The sequence below is a fragment of the Oncorhynchus gorbuscha genome, linkage group LG02 (genome assembly GCF_021184085.1).
Source record: "Oncorhynchus gorbuscha isolate QuinsamMale2020 ecotype Even-year linkage group LG02, OgorEven_v1.0, whole genome shotgun sequence".
NCBI lineage: Eukaryota > Metazoa > Chordata > Actinopteri > Salmoniformes > Salmonidae > Oncorhynchus > Oncorhynchus gorbuscha.
The window spans coordinates 19,114,898-19,132,407 of NC_060174.1; positions in this window are offsets into that span (position 1 = coordinate 19,114,898).

A 17,510-nucleotide genomic window follows, 5' to 3' on the forward strand; every position below is an offset into this window, starting at 1 on the left:
TGAGTGGCTGCTCTCCTCAGTCTGAGAGTATAATTTAATTTAATACCAGCATGCAGGACAGAACATTACCCACAACCCACAGCCAGGGCTCCCGAATGACAAGGATGGCCAATCGAAACGTGTCTATCTCTTCCTGTTCTTCTGCATTCTTGACACGTTTCTAGTCATGGTTGTGACAGATTGTAAAGCAGCTGGTTAGAGTCATATGGTTGTCTACACATATGGTCCTGTATACGTACTGTAGGCGTATGTTGTCTCTCGGCAAAGCCAACATATGACAATATGTTGTGAGTTGAAGGAGCAGAGTCCAAGGGTTCAAAGGGCTTTGCAATGTGTGTGACATTTCTTTTTTCCTTGCAACCGCTAAGCCTAAATGTGTTGGATGTGTTGGATTGGACCACCATTTTATTACATTTGCAATTGCAACAAATAATCTGCTCAGACCCCAACCAAGGAGCATCAAAAGTCGTGCTATAAATTCACAGACAACACAAAGATTCCTTGATGCCCTTCCAGACTCCCTCTGCCTACCCAAGGACGTCAGAGGACAAAAATCAGTTAACCACCGAACTGAGGAACTCAATTGAACCTTGCGCAATAGCCTAGATGCAGTTGCACCCCTAAAAATTAAAAACATTTCTCATAAGAAACTAGCTCCCTGGTATACAGATAATACACGAGCTCTAAAGCAAGCTTCCAGAAAATTGGAACGGAAATGGAGCCACACCAAACTGGAAGTCTTCCGACGAGCTTGGAAAGACAGTACCGCGCAGTATCGAAGAGCCCTCACTGCTGCTCGATCATCCTATTTTTCAAACTTAATTGAGGAAAATAAGAACAATCCAAAATGTAATAATATATAATAATAATAATAATAATATATGCCATTTAGCAGACGCTTTTATCCAAAGCGACTTACAGTCATGTGTGCATACATTCTACGTATGGGTGGTCCCGGGGATCGAACCCACTGCCCTGGCGTTACAAGCGCCATGCTCTACCAACTGAGCTACAGAAGGACCACCATGTATTTTTGATACTGTCGCAAATCTAACTAAAAAGCAGCATTCCCCAAGTGAGGATGGCTTTCACTTCAGCAGTAATACATTCATGAACTTCTTTGAGGAAAAGATCATGATCATTAGAAAGCAAATTACGGACTCCTCTTTAAATCTGCATATTCCTTCAAAGCTCAGTTGTCCTGAGTCTACACAACTCTGCCAGGACCTAGGATCAAGAGAGACACTCAAGTGTTTTAGTACTATATCTCTTGACACAATGATGAAAATAATCATGGCCTCTAAACCTTCAAGCTGCATACTGGACCCTATTCCAACTAAACTACTGAAAGAGCTGCTTCCTGTGCTTGGCACTCCTATTTCGAACATAATAAACGGCTCTCTATCCACCGAAACTATCGGCCTATATCGAATCTTCCATTCCTCACAGAAATTTTAGAAAAAGCTGTTGCACAGCAACTCACTGCCTTCCTGAATACAAACAATGTGTACAAAATGCTTCAGTCTGGTTTTAGAACCCATCATAGCACTGAGACTGCACTTATGAAGGTGGTAAATGACCTTATAATGGCATCAGGCCGAGGCTCTGCATCTGTCCTCGTGCTCCTAGACCTTAGTGCTGCTTTTGATACCTTCGATCACCACATTCTTTTGGAGAGATTGGAAACCCAAATTGGTCTACACGGACAAGTTCTGGCCTGGTTTAGATCTTATCTGTCGGTAAGATATCAGTTTGTCTCTGTGAATGGTTTGTCCTCTGACAAATCAACTGTAAATTTTGGTGTTCCTCAAGGTTCCGTTTTAGGACCACTATTGTTTTCACTATATATTTTACCTCTTGGGGATGTCATTCGAAAACATAATGTTAACTTTCACTGCTATGCGGATGACACACAGCTGTACATTTCAATGAAACATGGTGAAGCCGCAAAATTGCCCTCGCTAGAAGCCTGTGTTTCAGACATAAGGAAGTGGATGGCTGCAAACGTTCTACTTTCAAACTCAGACAAAACAGAGACGCTTGTTCTAGGTCCCAAGAAACAAAGAGATATTCTGTTGAATCTGACAATTAATCTTAATGGTTGTACAGCCATCTCAAATAAAACTGTGAAGGACCTCGGCATTACTCTGGACCCTGATCTCTCTTTTGACGAGCATATCAAGACTGTTTTAAGGACAGCTTTTTTCCATCTTCGTAACATTGCAAAAATCAGAAACTTTCTGTCCAAAAATGATGCAGAAAAATTAATCCATGCTTTTGTTACTTCTAGGTTAGACTAATGCAATGCTCTACTTTCCGGCTACCCGGATAAAGCACAAAAAAAACTTCAGTTAGTGCTAAATACGGCTGCTAGAATCCTGACTAGAACCCCAAAATGTTATGATATGACTCCAGTGCTAGCCTCCCTACACTGGCTTCCTGTTAAGGCAAGGGCTGATTTCAAGATTTTACTGCTAACCTACAAAGCATTACATGGGCTTGCTCCTACCGATCTTTCTGATTTGGTCCTGCCATACATACCTACACATACGCTACGGTCACAAGATGCAGGCCTCCTAATTGTCCCTAGAATTTCTAAGCAAACAGCTGGAGACAGGGCTTTCTCCTATAGAGCTCAATTTTTATGGAATGGTCTGCCTACCCATGTGAGAGACGCAGACTCTGTCTCAACCTTTAAGTCTTTACTGAAGACTCATCTCTTCAGTGGGTCATATGATTGAGTGTAGTCTGGCCCAGGAGTGTGAAGGTGAACGGAAAGGCTCTGGAGCAACGCACAACCCTTGCTGTCTCTGCCTGGCCGGTTCTCCTCTTGACATTGTGATTCTCTGCCTCTAACCCTATTACAGGGTCTGAGTCACTGGCTTACTGGTGCTCTTTCATGCTGTCCCTAGGAGGGTTGCGTTACTTGAGTGGGTTGAGTCACTGAAGTGATCTTCCTGTCTGGGTTGTGCCGTGGCGGAGATCTTTGTGGGTTATACTCGGCCTTGTCTCAGGATGGTAGGTTGGTGATTGAAGATATCCCTCTAGTGGTGTGGGGGCTGTGCTTTGGCAAAGTGGGTGGGGTTATATCCTTCCTGTTTGGCCCTGTCCAGGTGTGTCATCGGATGGGGCCACAGTGTCTCCTGACCCCTCCTGTCTCAGCCTCCAGTATTTATGCTGCAGTAGTTTATGTGTCGGGGGGCTAGGGTCAGTTTGTTATATCTGGAGTACTTCTCCTGTCCTATCCGGTGTCCTGTGTGAATTTAAGTATTCTCTTTCTTTCTCTCTCTCGGAGGACCTGAGCCCTAGGACCATGCCTCAGGACTACCTGACATGATGACTCCTTGCTGTCCCCAGTCCACCTCCAGTTTCAACTGTTCTCTCTGTGATTATAATTGTTTGACCATGCTGGTCATTTATGAACATTTGAACATCTTGGCCATGTTCTGTTATAATCTCCACCGGGCACATTCAGAAGAGGACTGGCCACCCCACATAGCCTCGTTCCTCTCTGGGTTTCTTCCTAGATTTTTGGCCTTTCTAGGGAGTTTTTCCTAACCACCGTGCTTCTAAATCAAATCAAATCAAATGTATTTATATAGCCCTTCGTACATCAGCTGATATCTCGAAGTGCTGTACAGAAACCCAGCCTAAAACCCCAAACAGCAAGCACGGTGGCTAGGAAAAACTCCCTAGAAAGGCCAAAACCTAGGAAGAAACCTAGAGAGGAACCAGGCTATGTGTGGTGGCCAGTCCTCTTCTGGCTGTGCCGGGTGGAGATTATAACAGAACATGGCCAAGATGTTCAAATGTTCATAAATGACCAGCATGGTTGAATAATAATAAGGCAGAACAGTTGAAACTGGAGCAGCAGCACAGTCAGGTGGACTGGGGACAGCAAGGAGTCATCATTTCAGGTAGTCCTGGGGCACGGTCCTAAGGCTCAGGTCCTCCGAGAGAGAGAAAGAAAGAGAGAATTAGAGAGAGCATATGTGGGGTGGCCAGTCCTCTTCTGGCTGTGCCGGGTGGAGATTATAACAGAACATGGCCAAGATGTTCAAATGTTCATAAATGACCAGCATGGTCGAATAATAATAAGGCAGAACAGTTGAAACTGGAGCAGCAGCACGGCCAGGTGGACTGGGGACAGCAAGGAGTCATCATGTCAGGTAGTCCTGGGGCATGGTCCTAGGGCTCAGGTCCTCCGAGAGAGAGAAAGAAAGAGAGAAGGAGAGAATTAGAGAACGCACACTTAGATTCACACAGGACACCGAATAGGACAGGAGAAGTACTCACATAAACTACTTCAGCATAAATACTGGAGGCTGAGACAGGAGGCGTCAGGAGACACTGTGGCCCCATCCGAGGACACCCCCGGACAGGGCCAAACAGGAAGGATATAACCCCACCCACTTTGCCAAAGCACAGCCCCCACACCACTAGAGGGATATCTACACCTGCATTGCTTGCTGTTTGGGGTTTTAGGCTGGGTTTCTGTACAGCACTTTGAGATATCAGCTGATGTACGAAGGGCTATATAAATAAATTTGATTTTGATTTGATTTGATTGAAGCAACATCTCAATACATCAGCATGGTCACAAATGGGTCTTCCAAATTGACCCCAGCAATTTGACATTGACCCCAAGCATACTTCCAAAGTTGTTGCAAAATGGCTTAAGGACAAAAAGTCAAGGTATTGGAGTGGCCATCACCATGCCCTGACCTCAAACCTATTAAAAATTGTGGGCAGAACTGAAAAAGTGTGTATGAGCTAGGAGCTCTACAAATCTGACTCAGTTACACCAGCTCTGTTTAATTTATCATTTATTTAACTAGGCAAGTCAGTTAAGAACACATTTTTATTTTCACTGATGGTCTAGGAACAGTGGGTTAACTGCCTTGTTCAGGGACAGAATGACAGATTTTTACCTTGCAGCTCAGGGATTTGAACTTGCAACCTTTCAGTTACTAGTCCAACACTCTAACCACAACACTCTAACCACTAACCACTTATTTTGGGAAGCTTGTGGAAGGCTCCCCAAAATGTTTGACCCAAGTTAAACAATTTAAAGGCAATGCTACCAAATACTAATTGAGTGTATGTAAACTTCTAACCCACTGGGAATGTGATGAAAGAAATACAAGTTGAAATAAATAATTCTCTCTACTATTATTCTGACATTTCACATTCTTAAAATAAAGTGGTGATCCTAACTGACCTAAGACAGTGAAATTTTACTATGATTAAATGTCAGGAATTCTGAAAAATGGAGTTTAAATGAATTTGACTAAGGTGGATGTAAATCTCACCTTAGCAACACCCACCCATAGCACGCAGGCATATTTCATTGGGCACCCACAAAGCCAACACTTCCTTTGGCCGCCTTTCCTTCCAGTTCTCTGCTGCCAATGACTGGAACGAATTGCAAAAATCACTGAAACTGGAGTCTTATATCTCCCTCTTTAACTTTAAGCATCAGCTGTCAGAGCAGCTTACCGATCACTGTACCTGTACACATCTGTAAATAGCACACCCAACTACCTCATCCCCATATTGTTACTTATCCTCTTGCACTTTTGCACCCCAGTATCTCTACTTGCACATCATCATCTGCACATCTATCACTCCAGTGTTTAATTGCTAAAATGTAATTATTTTTTCTCTATGGCCTATTTATTGCCTTACCTCCCTACTCTTCTACATTTGCACACACTGTACATGTTATTGACAGTACGTTTGTTTATGTGTAACTCTGTGTTGTTGTTTTTGTCGCACTGCTTTGCTTTATCTTGGCCAGGTCGCAGTAGTAAATGAGAACTTGTTCTCAACTGGCCAACCTGGTTAAATAAACTAAAAAAATAAACTAAAAAAATAAACTTGTAATGTTCTGGGTGTAGTGGGTGAGAAGTCAGGCGCAGGAAGCAGAAAGTTCAGGGTAGTGCTAATTTAATGCACAAAACGGCGAACATAAGCCAACCCCACGAAAACACAGGGCGTACAACAAAACAACCGCCCCAAACACGGGGACTTAAACTGTCCAGCAAAACCCACGAAATGGGAAGCACGTAACCCACAGACGTGCACACAAGTTACACAAAACAGAAGGTCACTATAATTAATCCTGCACAAAGAACCAGGTGGGCCGGCTGACTAATAAAGCCTCACTAATTATACCCAACTCAAAACAGGTGTACTCAATAAACACACAAGGAGGGGGAGGAAAGAATCAGTGGCAGCTAGTAGGCCGGCGACGACGACCGCCGAGCGCCACCCGAACGGGAAGGGGTGCCACCTTCGGTCGGAGTCGTGACAAAACTAAAAAATTGATCCAGCAACCTTTCAGGTTACTTGCCCACCAGTCTAACCACTAACACTCTAGCCACCCCAGGCAGCTAGCCTAGTGGTACATTTTTGTTACCTGTAATTTAATTAGTCATGCTCCAACTTTCCTTCTATCTTGTGCCAACATCATCACTTTTAAGTCTTGGTTCCAAAAGTTTCTCATTTTTTTCTAAGAGATTGTCAGTTGGATAGGCTCCCTCCATTTATAACTCAAATAAGATTCCCTCAAGGTTGCTGTGATGTCTAAAATATTTCATATCAAACTTTCGTGAAGTGTGTATTTTTAATCCTTGCTTAGTTTTATTCAGTTTATTTTTATCCTAAAGAAAACTCCATAGACCTTGCCGATGACAAGCATACCCATGACATGATGCAGCCACCACCATGCTTAAAAATATGAAGAGTGGTAGTCAGTGATGTGTTGTGTTGATTTGCCCCAAACATAATGCTTTGTATTGAGGACAATGTTATGCAGGTGAATGAGGACCCACAAGCGACTTGGCGAAAACAGAGTCTTTAATCCAGTAAAGTAAATTTACAATCATAAGGCATAATTCCACTCGTAATGACGAGAACAGACTGGAGACTCGATCAAGAACTGCAGGTTGCCTCGGGAAGGCACTTGAACGTAGCAGACTCAGACACCTGCTCACCACGCAGCATCTGAGGGAAACACGACACGACAGGGCGATACACAGACACAGCACGGTGAACAATAGACAAGGATCCGACAGGGCAGAAACGGAAAACAAGGGGAGAAATAGGGACTCTAATCAGGGGGAAAGATAGGGAACAGGTGTGGGAAGACTAAATGATTGATTAGGGGAATAGGAACAGCTGGGAGCAGGAACGGAACGATAGAGAGAAGAGAGAGAGGAAGAGAGAGAGAAAAAGGGGAACGAACCTAAAAAGACCAGCAGGGGGAAAACGAACAGAGGGAAAAGCAAAATGACAAGACAAAATAAGACAAAACATGACAGTACCCCCCCACTCACCGAGCGCCTCCTGGCGCTCTCGAGGAGGAACACTGGCGGCAACGGAGGAAATCATAGATCACAAACGGTCCAGCACGTCCCGAGAAAGAACCCAACTCCTCTCCTCAGGACCGTAACGAAAAACGATAAAAAGGGAAACTAGGGTACTACTCTAAAAAAAAAAAAATGAGACACGGGTAGAGAACTGAAAGCTTTAGAGCAAACAGGACCAAACAGGCCAGGAGAGTAACAACTAGGGACAGACTGAGACACAGCAAGGGCAGGAACAAGAACAGGAGAGATGCGATGGCAGGGAACAGACTGAGACCCAGCAAGACCAGGAGCAGAAGCAGAAAAAAAAATTACCAGACTTCTTCTGCGCGCAGTCCGAACACGCAGCCACGAAACGGCGCGTGTCACGCTCCTGAGTAGGCCACCAAAACCGCTGGCGAATAGAAGCAAGCGTACCCCGAACGCCGGGATGGCCAGCTAACTTGGTAGAGTGAGCCCACTGAAGAACAGCCAGACGAGTAGAAACAGGAACGAAAAGAAGGTTACTAGGGCAAGCGCGCGCGACGCAGTGTGCGTGAGTGCTTGCTTAACCTGTCTCTCAATTCCCCAGACAGTCAACCCGACAACACGCCCAACAGGAAGGATCCCCTCGGGATCGGTAGAAGCCACAGAAGAACTAAAGAGACGGGATAAAGCATGAGGCTTGGTGTTCTTAGTACCCGGGCAATAAGAAATAACGAACTCGAAACGAGCGAAAAACAACGCCCAACGAGCATGACGCGCATTCAGTCGTTTGGCATAACGGATGTACTCAAGGTTCTTTTGGTCAGTCCAAACGACAAAAGGAACGGTCGCCCCCTCCAACCACTGTCGCCATTTGCCTAGGGCTAAACGGATGGCGAGCAGTTCGCGGTTAGCCACATCATAGTTACGTTCCGACGGTGACAGGCGATGAGAAAAATACGCACAAGGGTGGACCCCATCGTCAGTATCGGAGCGCTGGGACAGAATGGCTCCCACGCCCACCCCCGACGCGTCAACCTCAACAATAAACTGTTTAGTGACGTCAGGTGCAACAAGGATAGGAGCGGATGCAAAACGCTTCTTGAAGAGAACAGGACAACAATCATACGACCGGTGAGGAGGAAGGGAGTTGGTTCTGGACCGACTGAAGACCGTGCGCAGACCATGATACTCCTACAGCACTCCTGTCAAATCACCAGGTTCCTCCTGAGAAGAGGGGACAGAACAAACAGGAGAAATAGCAGACATTAAACACTTCACATGACAAGAAACGTTCCAGGAAAGGATAGAATTACTAGACCAATCAAAAGAAGGATTATGACACACTAGCCAGGGATGACCCAAAACAACAGGTGTAAAAGGTGAACAAAAAATCAAAAAAGAAATGGTCTCACTATGGTTACCAGATACAGTGAGGGTTAAAGGTAGTGTTTCATATAATATACTGGGGAGAGGACTACCATCCAAAGCGAACATGACCGTGGGCTCCCCTAACTGTCTGAGAGGAATGTCATGTTCCCGAGCCCAGGCTTCGTCCATAAAACAGCCCTCCGCCCCAGAGTCTATTAATTCACTGCAGGAAGCTGCCGATCCGGTCCAGCGTAGATGGACCGGTAAAGTAGTACAGGTACTTGACGGAGAGGACCGTCTAGTAGCGCTTATCAGTCGCCCTCCGCTTACTGATGAGCTCTGGCCTCTAACTGGACATGAAATGACAAAATGACCAGCGGAACCGCAATAGAGACAGAGGCGGTTGGTGATTCTCCGTTCCCTCTCCTTAGTCGAGATGCGAATACCCCCAGCTGCATGGGCTCAACACCTGAGTCAGTGGGGAAAGATGGTAGTGTCGGGAGAGGGGGACACAGTTAACGCGAGCTCTCTTCTATGAGCTCGGTGACGAAGATCTACCCGTCGTTCAATGCGAATAGCGAGTTCAATCAAAGAATCCACGCTGGATGGAACCTCCCGAGAGAGAATCTCATCCTTAACCTTAGCGTGGAGTCCCTCCAGAAAACGAGCGAGCAACGCCTGCTCGTTCCAGTTACTGGAGGCAGCAAGAGTGCGAAACTCTATAGAGTAATCCGTTATGGATCGATTACCTTGACATAGGGAAGACAGGGACCAGGAAGCTTCTTTCCCAAAAACTGAACGATCAAAAACCCTTATCATCTCCTCTTTAAAGTTCAGATAATTGTTAGTACACTCAGCGCTTGCCTCCCAGATAGCTGTGCCCCACTGCCGAGCCCGACCAGTAAGGAGTGATATGACGTAGGCAATCCGAGCTCTCTCTCTTGAGTATGTGTTGGGTTGGAGAGAGAACACTATATCACACTGGGTGAGAAAGGAGCGGCACTCAGTGGGCTGCCCAGAATAACATGGTGGGTTATTAACCCTAGGTTCCGGAGGCTCGGAAGACCCGGAAGTAGCTGGTGGCACGAGACGAAGACTCTGATACTGTCCTGAGAGGTCGGAGACCTGAGCGGCCAGGGTCTCAACGGCATGCCGAGCAGCAGACAATTCCTGCTCGTGTCTGCCGAGCATCGCTCCCTGGAACTCGAGAGTAGAGTAGAGAGAATCCATAGTCGCTGGGTCCATTCTTGGTCGGATCCTTCTGTTATGCAGGTGAATGAGGACCCAAAAGCGACTTGGCGAAAACAGAGTCTTTAATCCAGTAAAGTAAATTTACAATCATAAGGCATAATTCCACTCGTAATGACGAGAACAGACTGGAGACTCGATCAAGAACTGCAGGTTGCCTCGGGAAGGCACTTGAACGTAGCAGACTCAGACACCTGCTCACCACGCAGCATCTGAGGGAAACACGACACGACAGGGCGATACACAGACACAGCACGGTGAACAATAGACAAGGATCCGACAGGGCAGAAACGGAAAACAAGGGGAGAAATAGGGACTCTAATCAGGGGGAAAGATAGGGAACAGGTGTGGGAAGACTAAATGATTGATTAGGGGAATAGGAACAGCTGGGAGCAGGAACGGAACGATAGAGAGAAGAGAGAGAGGAAGAGAGAGAGAAAAAGGGGAACGAACCTAAAAAGACCAGCAGGGGGAAAACGAACAGAGGGAAAAGCAAAATGACAAGACAAAATAAGACAAAACATGACAGACAATGTTTTTGCAGTTTTACTTTAGTGCCTTATTGCAAACAGGATGCATGTTTTGTAATGTTTTTATTCTGTACAGGCTTCCTTCTTTTCACTCTGTCATTTAGGTTGAGTAACTACAATGTCGTTGATGAATCCTTTCACAGCCATCAAACTATGTGACTGTTTTAAAGTCACCGTTGGCCTCATGGTGAAATCCCTGAGCGGTTTCCTTCCTCTCCGGCAACTGAGATAACAAGGATGACTGTATCTTTGTAGTAACTGGGTGTATTGATACACGATCCAAAGTGTAATTAATACTGTAACTTCACCATGCTCAAAGGGATATTCAATGTCTGCTTTTTTTGTTTTTACCCTTCTACCAATAGGCCTTCTTTGCAAGGCCTTGGAAAACCTTCCTGGACTTCTTGCCTGGTCTTTGTGCTTGAATTTGTGTTTGAAATCCACTGCTCTACTGAGGGACCTTACTGATATTTGGTATTTTATTACGATCCCCGTTAGCTGTTGCGAAAGCAGCAGCTATTCTTCCTGTGGACCACACAAAACATGAAACATAATACAGAACATTAGTAGACAAGAACAGCTCAAGGACAAAGACACAGATAATTATATGTGTGGGGTACAGAGATGAGGTAGCCATTTAAACATGTTAATCATTATTATTGCATACAGTGAGTCTATGCAATTTATCAGACTTTTTAATAAGCACCTTTTTTACTCCTGAAATTGCTTAGGCTTGCAAAAACAAAGGGGTTGAATACTTATTAATTTGATTTAAGACATTTCAGCTATTCATTTTTTTTATGTATAAACATTTCTAAAATCATAATTCCACTTTGACATTATGGGTTATTGTGTTTAGGCCAGTGACAACAAATCTTAATTTAATCCATTTTAAATTCAGGCTATAACAGAACAAAATGTGGAAAAAGTCAAGGGGTGTGAATACTTTCTGAAGGCACATTGTATTTTTCTATATTGTCCTTAAAACACCACTCAATTTTGTATTTACTCTCTTTTACTATGTTTTCTACAAACTTTCCAGAGGCCATAAACATAAATTGATAATCAGGGTCTGTAGTGACTTCTATAGCACGGATATGCAGTTCCTTGGACCACTGCGCCACTAGCGATCCCACTCGGGTGGAGTTGAGGCATAAGTTAATAGACCAGTTTCAACCTCTCTGCCAATAATAGCTATTTTTCAGGTTAGGATACATTTCCCTCCCATTAGGCCTTCTGCTCTGGTGAATTGATCCACACTGTGGTTAATGCACCACGTTGGTGCCCTTCTCCTCCCCACTCAGAAAACTCCCACACTGTCCTAGCAGCATTCTTGCATTAGAAAAAAAAATTGCAACAAAACATTATATGTATTTTTGTTTTACCACTTTAATGGGAAACTATCACAGTAAAGTACTTAATTTTTACCCAGAAATGATTTCATATTGGGGGAAAAAACAGCTGCATTGGACCTTTAAAATGCAGGAAATCTGTTTTGAATTTGAACAAATATTCCACCAAAATTGGGAGTGGCAGGGTAGCCTAGTGGTTAGAGCGTTGGACTAGTAACTGGAAGGTTGCAAGTTCAGATCCCTATGCTGACAAGGTACAAATCTGTTGTTCTGCCCCTGAACAGGATGTTAACCCACTGGTCATAGGCTGTCATTGAAAATAATAATTTATTCTTAACTGACTTGCCTAGTTAAACAAAGGTTAAACTCTTTTTTTTGCCCCCAATGTTCAAAAACCAAATACACTCCTGCTAGAGTCACTTTAAAACCCAGGTGTTACGAAGTGTGTCTTTTGACTTGCCTACTCTCTAATTCAACCCCAGCACTCACATCATTAAAGAGAGACTGCTCAGATAAGAGTTCTCAGTGTGCTCGCGGAATGGTTTTTATTTATTATTTTTTCATCACAAAGATAAGAATTTTAGGGTAAAGGTGTTTTTTACTTTCATTAAACACTTTCTCGTGGCAAAGTCTCAAGTTAAACTTTTACCTGGAAAATATGTCATTTTTAAACACATGTACAAAGCTGCTAAATATGCAGTGATATACAATACAACAATACAACTTTATTAATCTCAGAGGGGCAATTCGTTCAGGGCTGACAGGGTGCTTCAAATAGGATGAACACACACAGACAGACAGTATAAAAATATATGTCTAAACACTTAAAGCATCAATTAAAAGTGCATTGTGCAATTTAAGAAACTAAAAGTTCATGTAGCCACTCCTCTGTAGTTAGTTGGTAGAGAATGGCACTTGCAATGTCAGGATAGTGGGCTTGATTCCTGGGACCACCCACACATAAAATGTATTCATGCATGACTATTAAGTAGCTTCGGAGAAAAGCGTCCCCTAAATGGCATGTATTATATTATTATATTAGGATAACATCTGACTGACTGTACTTGGTTGATCTCAGTTAGAGTCCTGGAAAGTTGAACTGTCTGTTGAAGTCATCTCTTGGAAGGCGACTTATTGCATACTGGTCGCACTGAGACTTTTCCGAGCTGCAGAGGGAAATTCATGATGAAGCCACTAACACAGGTGACTATTAATAATGATTTGAATTCTTAACATTCTACACCAACTAATTTGCTAAAACTTAAAAGCCCATTCAGGGTCAAAAATTGTGGCACATTGTACACAAACCACATCACACATGTATTTTCAAATTAGGTCTCCTTTCCATGCTGAACACGCAGGCAAACTAGAACTATCATTTTGTACCCCGCTTCAAAAAGGCTAACACCGCGCACTCTTTTGAATATGTCTACTGCTGAGAAGGGACGACGTCACTCCCACTCTGTCAGCGTCTTCTCCTTTGTTATGGTTTGACTACTTGACACACTCACTCATCTTTATTTTCCTGCACTCAATAAACCAACGCTTGAAACTGAAATAATAGAAGTAAAAGTGAAGGGGAGAAAAAAATTTAGTTACCTGTCTATTGTCCTCTCATGGCCACGTAAGGCGTGAGCCACCGGGATCGATATTACCAGCCCTAGGTTAGGCTTGAATAGAGAAGGATACATACTGTTCAGTACAGAGTGACAGGAGGCCATGGAAACAGGCTCTGTTCTTTGATATTTCTTCACCTTGAATTCTGGGGATGTTTGTTTACAATTTCAAACCTGAATCCCCTAGACTTATAAGCAATGTGAATAGCCCAGAAACGCTCCAAAACAGATGTGTTTTTGGTCTGTTTTCACTCCATCATGAAGTACCAGCCTGGTATTCTCCCTGCTCAATCATTTCAGAAAACCAATCAAAGTGGCATTTACTGCTTCTCCGCCTATCGTCCTCTCCACTCGCAATATAACAGCATTTCCATCTTAAGGGCCCAAACTTTTGCCCTTGCTCAATGGAGCATTGGCGACAAGGTGAATGAGTGAGAAGCAATAACTCGGATGACATTATGGCACGTGGCAGAGGGAGATGGAGAGAACTAATTTCCTGGTCCACCTCAGACCGATGTCGAGGCCACATGTTGTAATCTGCAGAAATGAGTACCTACTATAATGTGTCTCTCTCTCTCATCAATGGACTGACAGTGTGTATGTGGCCTTTGTTCCTGACGACTGCCTGAGACATTATGCAACCATTAGTCAAATACAGAAGTATTTGAACATCAGAACATTCCAACAAGAGGTATCTATTCCTGTGATGAACAACATTTACCTACCTGGATGTCATGTGTCCTCTTAGCCCTAATAATAGGCAGTGTAAAAATGCACAAATGTCCTCGCTACACACAGTGTGTTCTACTGGTCCAACATTTGTTGGCTGTTTATTTACCACCACAGACAGATGCTGGCACTAAGACCGCTCTCAGTCAGCTGTATAAGGAAATAAGCAAACAGGAAACCACTCACCCAGAGTCGGTGCTCCTAGTGGCCGGAGACTTTAATGCAGGGAAACTTAAATCAGTTCTACCAAATCTCTATCAACATGCTAAATGTGCAACCAGAGGGAAAAAAATTATAGATCACCTGTACTCCACACACAGAGACGTGTACAAAGCTCTCCCTCGCCCTCCATTTGGTCAATCCGACCACAACTCTATACTGATTCCTTCTTACAAGCAAAAATTAAAGCAGGAAGCACCAGTGACTCGGTCTATAAAAAAATGGTCAGATGAAGCAGATGCTAAACTACAGGACTGCTTTGTTATCACAGATTGGAACATGTTCCGGGAGTCTTCCGATGGCATTGAGGAGTACACCACATCGATCACTGGCTTTATCTATAAGTGCATTGAGGACATCATCCCCACAGTGACTGTACATACATACCCCAACCAGAAGCCATGGATTACAGGCAACATTCGCACTGAGCTAAAGGGTAGAGCTGCCGCTTTCAAGGTGCGGGACTCTAACCCGGAAGCTTACAAGAAATCCTGCTATGCCCTGCGAAGAACCATCAAACAGGGAAAGCGTCAATACAGGGCTAAGATTTAATCATACTACACCGGCTCCGACGCATGTCGGATGTGGCAGGGCTTGCAAACTATTACAGACTAGAAAGGGAAGCACAGCCGGGAGCTGCCCAGTGACACGAGCCTACCAGATGAGCTAAATCACTTCTACGCTCGCTTCGAGGCAAGCAACACTGAGGCATGCAATGAGAGCATCAGCTGTTCTGGACGACTGTGTGATCACGCTCTCCGTAGCCGACGTGAGTAAGACCTTTAAACAGGTCAACATTAACAAGGCTGCGGGGCCAGACGGATTACCAGGACGTGTGCTCCAGGCTTGTGCTGACCAACTGGCAGGTGTCTTCACTGACATTTTTAACATGTCCCTGATTGAGTGTAAAACCAACTGCTTCAAGCAGACCACCATAGTACCTGTGCCCAAGAACACAAAGGCAACCTGCCTAAATGACTACAGACCCGTAGCACTCACATCAGTAGCCATGAAGTGCTTTGAAAGGCTGGTAAATGGCTCTCATCAACACCATTATCCGAGAAACCCTAGACCCACTCCAATTTGCATACCGCCCAAACAGATCCACAGATGATGCGATCTCTATTGCACTCCACACTGCCATTTCCCACCTGAACAAAAGGAACACCTATGTGAGAATGCTGTTCATTGACTTCAGCTCAGCGTTCAACACCATAGTACCCTCAAAGCTCATCACAAAGCTAAGAATCTTGGGACTAAACACCTCCCTTGCAACTGGATCCTGGACTTCCTGACAGGCCACCCCCAGGTGGTGAGGGTAGGTAGCAACACATCTGCCACGCTGATCCTTGGTTTCATCTGACCATATGACATTCTCCCAATCTTCTTCTGGATCATCCAAATGCCCTCTAGCAAACTTCAGATGGTACTGGCTTAAGCAAGGGGACACGTCTGGCACTGCAGGATTTGAGTCCCTGGTGGCGTAGTGTGTTACTGATGGTAGGCTTTGTTACTTTGGTCCAGGTTCTCTGCAGGTCATTCACTAGGTCCCCCGTGTGGTTCTGGGATTTTTGCTCACCGTTCTTGTGATCATTTTGACCCCATGGGGTGAGATCTTGCGTGGGGCCCCAGATCGAGGGAGATTATCAGTGGTCTTGTATGTCTTCCATTTCCTAATAATTGCTCTCACAGTTGATTTCTTCAAACCAAGCTGCTTACCTATTTCAGATACAGGCTTCCCTGCCTAGTGCAGGTCTACAATTTTGTTTCTGGTGTCCTTTGACAGCTCTTTGGTCTTGGCCATAGTGGAGTTTGGAGTGTGACTGTTTGAGGTTGTGGTCAGGTGTCTTTTATACTGATAACAAGCTCAAACAGGTGCCATTAATACAGGTAACGAGTGGAGGACACAGGAGCCTCTTAAAGTAGAAGTTACAGGTCTGTGAGAGCCAGAAATCTTGCTTGTTTGTAGGTGACCAAATACTTATTTTCCACCATAATTTGCAAATAAATTCATTAAAAATCCTACAATGTGATTTTCTGGATTTTTTTTCTTCTCATTTTGTCTGTCATAGTTGAAGTGTACCTATGATGAAAATTACAGGCCTCTTGTCACGACTTCCGCCGAAGTTGGCTCCCCTGCCTGTTCGGGTGGTGCTAGGCGGTCGTCGTCACCGTCCTACGAGCCACTACCGATCCCTTTTTCCTTTATCTGTTGGTTTTGTCTTATTAGTTTCACCTGTGTGTATTTTAGTTTAATTAGCTTCCCTATATGTAGTAGGTTGTCCCGCCCTTGTTTTGTGCGGGATTGTTTTTTGTTACTCTGTTGGATTGTGTGTATTCTCCGGACTGTTTGGTCCTGTGTTTTGGGCTGGTCTGTTCTATGCGCCCTGTATGTTGGCGTGACCCGTTTTTGGCCGGAGAATAAAATCAAGATATACTGAACCCTGCTCTCTGCGCCTGATTCCAACCCACCACTCCTAGTATCCCGTGACACCTCTCTCATCTTTTTAAGTGGGAGAACTTGCACAATTGGTGGCTGACTAAATACTTTTTCCCCCACTGTATGCAGTCACATTAACGATACCTACATGTACATACTACCTCAATAAGCCTGACTAACAGGTGTCTGTATAAAGCCTTGCTACTCTTTTTTCAAATGTCTTTCTACTGTTGTTTAATTTCTTTACTTACTTACACACACACACACACACACACACACACACACACACACACACACACACACACACACACACACACACACACACACACACACACACACACACACACACACACACACACACACACACACACACACACACACACACACACACACACCTGTTTTTTTGGCACCAATTGTGATTCTTTCTCCCCCTTCGACGCCAGCACAGACATAAACATACGCACACGTACACACACGTACACACACACACACACACACACACACACACACACACACACACACACACACACACACACACACACACACACACACACACACACACACACACACACACACACACACACACACACACACACACACACACACACACACACACACACACACACCTGTTTTTTGGCACCATTAGTTAGAGCCTGTAAGTAAGCATTTCA